The 6,474-nt window shown below is 40.8% G+C and overlaps 1 non-coding gene across 1 annotated transcript; it reads right to left on the bottom strand.

The window, feature by feature from the left end:
- Positions 1-5,505: 5,505 nt before the first annotated feature.
- TRNAS-ACU (transfer RNA serine (anticodon ACU)) lies at positions 5,506-5,582 on the bottom strand. Its single transcript is given in 2 exon segments — positions 5,506-5,541; positions 5,546-5,582. It is a non-coding gene; the product is annotated as a tRNA-Ser (tRNA).
- Between the last annotated feature and the right edge of the window lie 892 nt (positions 5,583-6,474).

The raw sequence follows: 6,474 nt of genomic DNA, 5'->3' as shown, positions 1-6,474 counted from the left end.
CTGATGTTTTATAGCATTTCATTAATATGCAGCGTGAGCTTTCGATATCATAACTACGTTTGCTGCGATGAACTTGATCCTCTCATTGCCTGTCTGTGATCCAGCTTTTCTAGGGGAGGCATTTGGAGGAGTGGAAAATGGAGAAGGGGGGAGTTTTAGAATTCAAACAGGAACACTTGCAGTCCTGTTAAAAAGGGCAAGAAGTCAGCTGCTTTGAAATCCACCCCCTCAGCAGGGGTGGGGAAGGCCTTTCCAGGAGACAGTGGGAACCCACCCGTTCCTAAGCTGGCACCAGAGTGGCTCTCTCCAGGGCAGCGAGGGCCTGGCACTCTGTCCACGCTGTTTGAATCTGGGAGCCTTCAAATGATCCTTTTTTCCTTTCCTGTCACTCAACGAGAGGCTAGAAGCAAAAATTTGTCCAGCAGCATCCCCTAAACCAGGCAGAAAACAACTCGAGGCTGCCCAGGACTCCCTGGTCTTCTGGTCACATCAGTTTCGAGCTCACTGCTGCTGATGAGAAAATGAACCTCAGCCACTCACTAAAGTTCCCATGTTTGTAATGATGCATTCTGTCTCCTGCAGAATGCTCCTTTTCTTGGACAGAGAAGCTTCTGGAGTTTGCACAATGTATCAGCCCGAGGAAACAGGCCAGGGTGTCTCCAGTAGGATGAATTGTCACCGTTCTGTAAAAGAGAGAGATACTCAGAGTAGAGACAGTCCGCTGTGCAGGAGCCGACTCGATGTTTCAATTTTTAGGTGCCGGCCACTTCTTTGGATTTCTTGTGATTCACAAAGAGAAGCCACGTTCTGAGCACAAGAACTCAGGTGCTGTTTTGGATTCTCCTAGTTTAGGTGGATACCCAAAAGTGTACATGGAAAGATTGCAGGGGGTCTGTTAGTCACCTGCCATTGGATTAAAAATATCTGTGTAAACATGTTGTCTACTTCCCCCAGCCCTGGGAAGAGAGAGCTTATGTCTTCAACAGATTTTCAAGAGCCCAAGACAGATTTAAGAGCTACTGTTTTATATTAAAGATTATTCAAAGATGATTTTAATTGGTAGAGGGGAAGGGAGCCTTGGCTTCCCTCAATCACAGGTTCTGCAAAGTAAAATACACTGCCTACTGTGTACTGGGCCACAGTGGAGCCCGGCTCTTTGATTCATACAACTCAATGAAAACAATAATGGAGAAGGCACACACAAAAGCAGGCAGGTGCCCGCAGAGCAGATGCTGACCTGGGTACACCGAGCGTGGGGTATGGCTTTCCCTGGGATGGATACATCTGGTTGATACCCTGGTCCCAGAAGTTGCAGTCCCAAGGCAGTGAGCTGGGAGGACATACTAATGAAGAGAGAAAACATAAATGAGAACCCCAAAGAGCTTACAGTCCAGTTTAGACTTGCTAAACCTGTTGGGAAAGGAAGTTAGATAAATACAGAGCGAGATTTGGAGCCATCACTTGGAAAGAATGTGCACTGGCCTGCGGTGGGACACACCTCTTTTCACCAGGGCAGGGAAGGATTCTTGGGGGGAGAGGTGGTGTTTGTGCTAATAGCCTTGAAAAATGACAAAGATGCCAGAAGCCCTACAGTCATCTGTTTCAAGTTCCGAATTTGATATTTGGCTGCAAATTATAGGCATGTTTTGCCTTAAGAAAACCCAGTTTTTATAAATAAGCTGATCTCCAAAAGCAGAAAAAATTGGGGCTGGTGATAATTTATATCAAATAGTAGCTGCTATCGATGCCAGATTCACAGAAACAAAACTTTACATATTTGATTTCAAGTAACCTTACTACAATTCCATGAGAGAGTTTTTCCCATTTTTCAGATGAGGAACTTAATAAGGCTTGCAAAGCTTCAACAACTTCTTTGCCATTACTTCTCCACCGAGTGGTGGAGAGAACCAATGCTGAAAGCCAGATGAGGTGACCTCTGAAGACCAGGCCCTTCTACCCACCAGGAGGTAGCTTCTCAGCACAGTACGAGCTGCTGCTTTGCCAGAAATGTCAAGACTCCAAATGCATCTTAAACAGGACTTGATTTTCAAAAATCAAGGGGGAAAAAAAAAAAAGAAATGGATGTTTACCGAGTACCTACTATCTCCCATGCCAGGGGACACAAGTATCCCGTTTTGTCAAAAATGAAATTTTATAAAATGATCAATTCTTTCGGAGTATTTTCAAAATACATTTATCAGTTAAGGTTAGGTCTGCACAGGCAAATGATCTGTCCCCAAGTAATCCCAAACTGCTCAAAACGTTCCCAGGGCAGAGAGTGGATGATGCTCAGTATTTTACCTCCTTTGCCTAGTAGAGTACCTGTTGCAGGTCAGGAAGTAATTACGGAATGAATAATCATGTATAGAAATGAAACTATCTTGAGAACTGCAATCTCAAAGTCTTATTCCTTAAAATGGAAGCAGATCGCCTTCGGCACCAGACATCAAGACATGGGTATAGCTCATTATGCACGAGTGAGTTCACTGCAGTGGGGTATCGCCTCACACCAGTCAGAATGGCCATCATCAAAATGTTTACAATGAATCATCTCTAGAGACGGTATGGAGAAAAGGGAACCCTCCTACGCTGTTGATGGGAATGTATATTGGTGCAGTCACTATGGAAAACAGTATGGAATTTCCTTAAAAAACTAAAAATAGAGTTACTATATGATCCAGTCATCCCAGTCCTGGGCATATATCTGGAAAAGACAAAAACTGTAATTTGAAAAGGTATGTGTACCCCAATGTTCATAGCAGTACTATTTACCATTATTGCCAAGATATGGAAGCAACCTAAATGTTCAACAACAGAAGATGTGGTGTATATATACATATATAATATCTGTGTGTGTGTATATATATATATGTGGTGTATATATATACATATATATGCACATTGGAATATTACTCAGCCATTAGAAAGAATGAAATAATGCCATTTGCAGCAACATAGATGGATCTAGAGATTATTATACTAAGTGAAATAAGTAAGACAGAGAAAGACAAATACTATATGATATCATTTATATGTAGAATCTAAAAAAATAGTACAAATGAACTTATTTACAAACCAGAAAGAGGCTCACAGACATAGAAAACAAACTTATGGTTAACAAAGGGGAAGAGGAGGAAGAGATAAACTGAGAGTACGGGATTAACAGATGCACACTACCATATATAAAATAGGTAAACAACAAGGACCTATTGTATAGCACAGGAAACTAAATTCAATATCTTGTGATAAACTATAATGGAAAAGAATAAAAAAAGAATATAAATTTTACATTTATATGTATAACTGAATCACTTTGCCATATACCTGAAACTAACACAATACTGTAAATCAACTATACTTCAGTTAAAAGAAAAGTGGTTCATATGCAGAAGACTAAGAACAGTGAGAGAGAAATTAACAGGAGGATATGGAGAGCTCAGTTTTGAAACTTGAAAAACTATACTCTTGTTTTTCTACTATTTGTTTCTGTTCAGATTGGGGAAATTAAAAGCTCTAGCTAGTTGAAACGTCTATGTCTATGAAAATAATACCTACCCTTTTCAGAAATCTCAGCAAACGAGTCCTGTGGTTTTTGTTTTTCTTTTCATTATAGCACTCAGGTCTATGTGATATTCAAATCTAATTTCTCCCTTCTCCCCTCTCTCAGCATGTGTGTGTGTGTTTGTGTGTGTGTTTTGGTAAATGTTGATGTGCCAGGGCTCTTTCATATTAAGGAGTTAATATTTCATTCTTCAGTTAGGAGCACAAATAGTTAATCAAAATGTAATGCTATGGTAAATCAGAGCTTGAAAGAATGAACCAGTTTTGAGGTCAGCAATCATAGGCTTGAATTGCAACTTAAGAAAGCTCATTTCTATTGAGAGGTATCATGAAGTAAGTGCTACCCGGGGGAACCATGCCCTTTCCAGACTTGAATACACTTAAAGCTGTGGATAACCATCCCTCTTGCAAAACATGGGGATTCGTGCACTTAGAGACAGAGGGTTGGTGCCGATGTGATCTTAAGACTGCTTGCAGGTCCCTGGTGTGGTCAGAGTTCATGAAAGGTGAAGTTATATGAAGTTAGCTGCTCTTGGTTTTTAGCTCAACCCCTGCTTGCTCTTATGTCTTTAGGCCTAAAGCAGAGCACCATAGAGTCTGGAGGAGGCAAGAGTCATCAGGCTCAGAGCTCTTCAAGAAGCTTACCTCACTGCCTGCTCCCTGGTTACAATTATGTATCCCAATGAGTTGTTCCAAGGATTGATACATCCTTCCTTCTTTCCTTCCTTCCTTCCTTTCCTCTGTTTATTCCCTCATTCGTTTGTTCATGTAGCAAACATTGCTCCTCTCCTACAGCCTCATACAGCTCCCCATCTGGTGGAATGAGACACACAAGTCAACATTCTGGAACCAGGGTGCTCATCTGAGGGTTAGAGTTATGCATGACTGTTAGTTGAGCAGGGCAGAGGGGCACCTGACTATTGGCAGTCAAGGGTAGGGAGATTTTCCCAGTGGAAGCAATTTGAGTACAAGAAAAGTTTGTTGGGAACACAAGAGTCGGTAAGGGTCTCCAGGCTGATGGAACACCATGTGTGAAAGCATAGAGAGGCTGGGGGAGAGGGCAGGCAAGGGAAATTGTGGCACATGTTCAGAATGGATGCCATCTTGCCTGGACCCTGGTCTGCATATGGAGTTATGATGGGAGATGAGGTCAGATATAAATAAGATTTGCTAACATTTATTGAGCACCTGCTGTTTCCCAGGCACTGTCCTAATGGCTTTCTTTGTTGACTTCGTTAATCATGACAACAGCCCTATGTAGTGGGTATTAGTGTATCCCCTATTTTACAGATTTGCCAGGAAATCTAGTATCTTACCCAAGAGCACACAGCTAGAGAGAAGTCGGGATTCACCCCAGACAGTTTGATTCCAGAGGCTGTTGTCTTTTCCTTTTTTTATTAAATTGACGCATAGTCAGTTTACAATGTTTTGTCAATTTCAACATGATGTTTCAGTCATATATATAAATACATATATTCCTTTTCATATTCTTTTTCATTAAAGGTGACTACAAGATATTGAATATAGTTCCCTGTGCTACACACTAGAAACTTATTGTTTATCTATTTTATATATAGTCTTAGTATATGCAAATCTTGAACTCCCAGTTTATCCCTTCCTGCCCCCCTTTCCCTGCTGGTAACCAAAAGTTTGTTTTCTATGTCTGTGAGTCTGCTCTGGTTTTGTAAACAAGTTCAGAGGCTGAAGTCTTAATGGCTATGCCAGGCTGCTGCTCTGACAGCCTCCCATTTGCCTTGACAAGTGACCAGGGAGACTTTTACCCGTTGGTCCAGGATAGAGTGGAAGTTACGATGAGTGTAGACATAGTTTTCTTATACTAGTTTCTCTTTCCTTAGATCAAAGGATGTAAAGTTGCACATGCTGGGTTTTTGGTTTTATTGGGGAGGGGGGTAATTAGGTTTGTTTATTTATCTATATTTTCAGTGGAGGTGCTGGGGATTGAACCCAGGACCTCATGCATGGTAAGTAAGCATGCGCTCTACCACTGAGCTATAGCCTCCACCTGTTTTAATATCAGAATGTCAACATTGAGGGTAGGGACCATATCTGTTTTCTTTATCAATGCATATTCAATACTGAGCACAGCACCTGGTACACAGTAAGTACTCACTTCAGATTTATGGAATAAACAATTAATTCATCAATTTTTACTTGTGAATCTTATAATGAAGAAGTGAATTCAGACTTCTTCTGGGTTATGTTCATTTTCTCACTTGATATGTAAATTACATTAATAAAAGCAATGTGTTTTACTAAAACCTTATCACACATTTCATATATATATAATATGTATTTGGAAATCTGTGAAATAGTCAATCCCAAAACCAAACTTAGAGAGATTAGCTTCTTCCAAAATTACTAATCAGTAAGTTGTGGTGTGTGTGTGTTTGTGTGTGTGTGTGTGTTCCACTTGTATCATATGTATTCGCTTTATTGAATACGTGCATTCTTCAATTTGCAGATTGTTCTAGCTTCCTCTTCCTCTTGCAGTTAAAATAAGTCAAAAGGAGGGTTCTGTAGGTCGATAATTTTCATAGGATCTATGCTATTTCTTTTCATGATGATCCAAAGTTGACTGCATTGGACTTTGGTGCTCCCAAGAATTGGGTAAAAAATAGAAATTAGGTTATATTGGGGTCTAGGGGTGGAATTTATCCAGTGACATTAATGCATTGATTGCTTCCTATATATTTCAGTGTTTTAAGTGAAGTTGAAATAGAGAAGTGTGTTTTCTGTGTGGTCAGCAAGGCAGGCAAGGCCTCATGTCCTCTGTCCATCAACACTGATAAGCTTGTGACACCAGGAGGCGAGAAGGATCTCCAGCTGTTCCACCTACGCTGGTTCCGAGCGCCATCACCCCTCTCAGGAAGCTAGGGAAGCACAAACAGAGAA

Source organism: Camelus dromedarius, chromosome 30, assembly GCF_036321535.1.
Source record: "Camelus dromedarius isolate mCamDro1 chromosome 30, mCamDro1.pat, whole genome shotgun sequence".
NCBI lineage: Eukaryota > Metazoa > Chordata > Mammalia > Artiodactyla > Camelidae > Camelus > Camelus dromedarius.
This window is presented reverse-complemented; position numbering and strand designations above follow the sequence as displayed.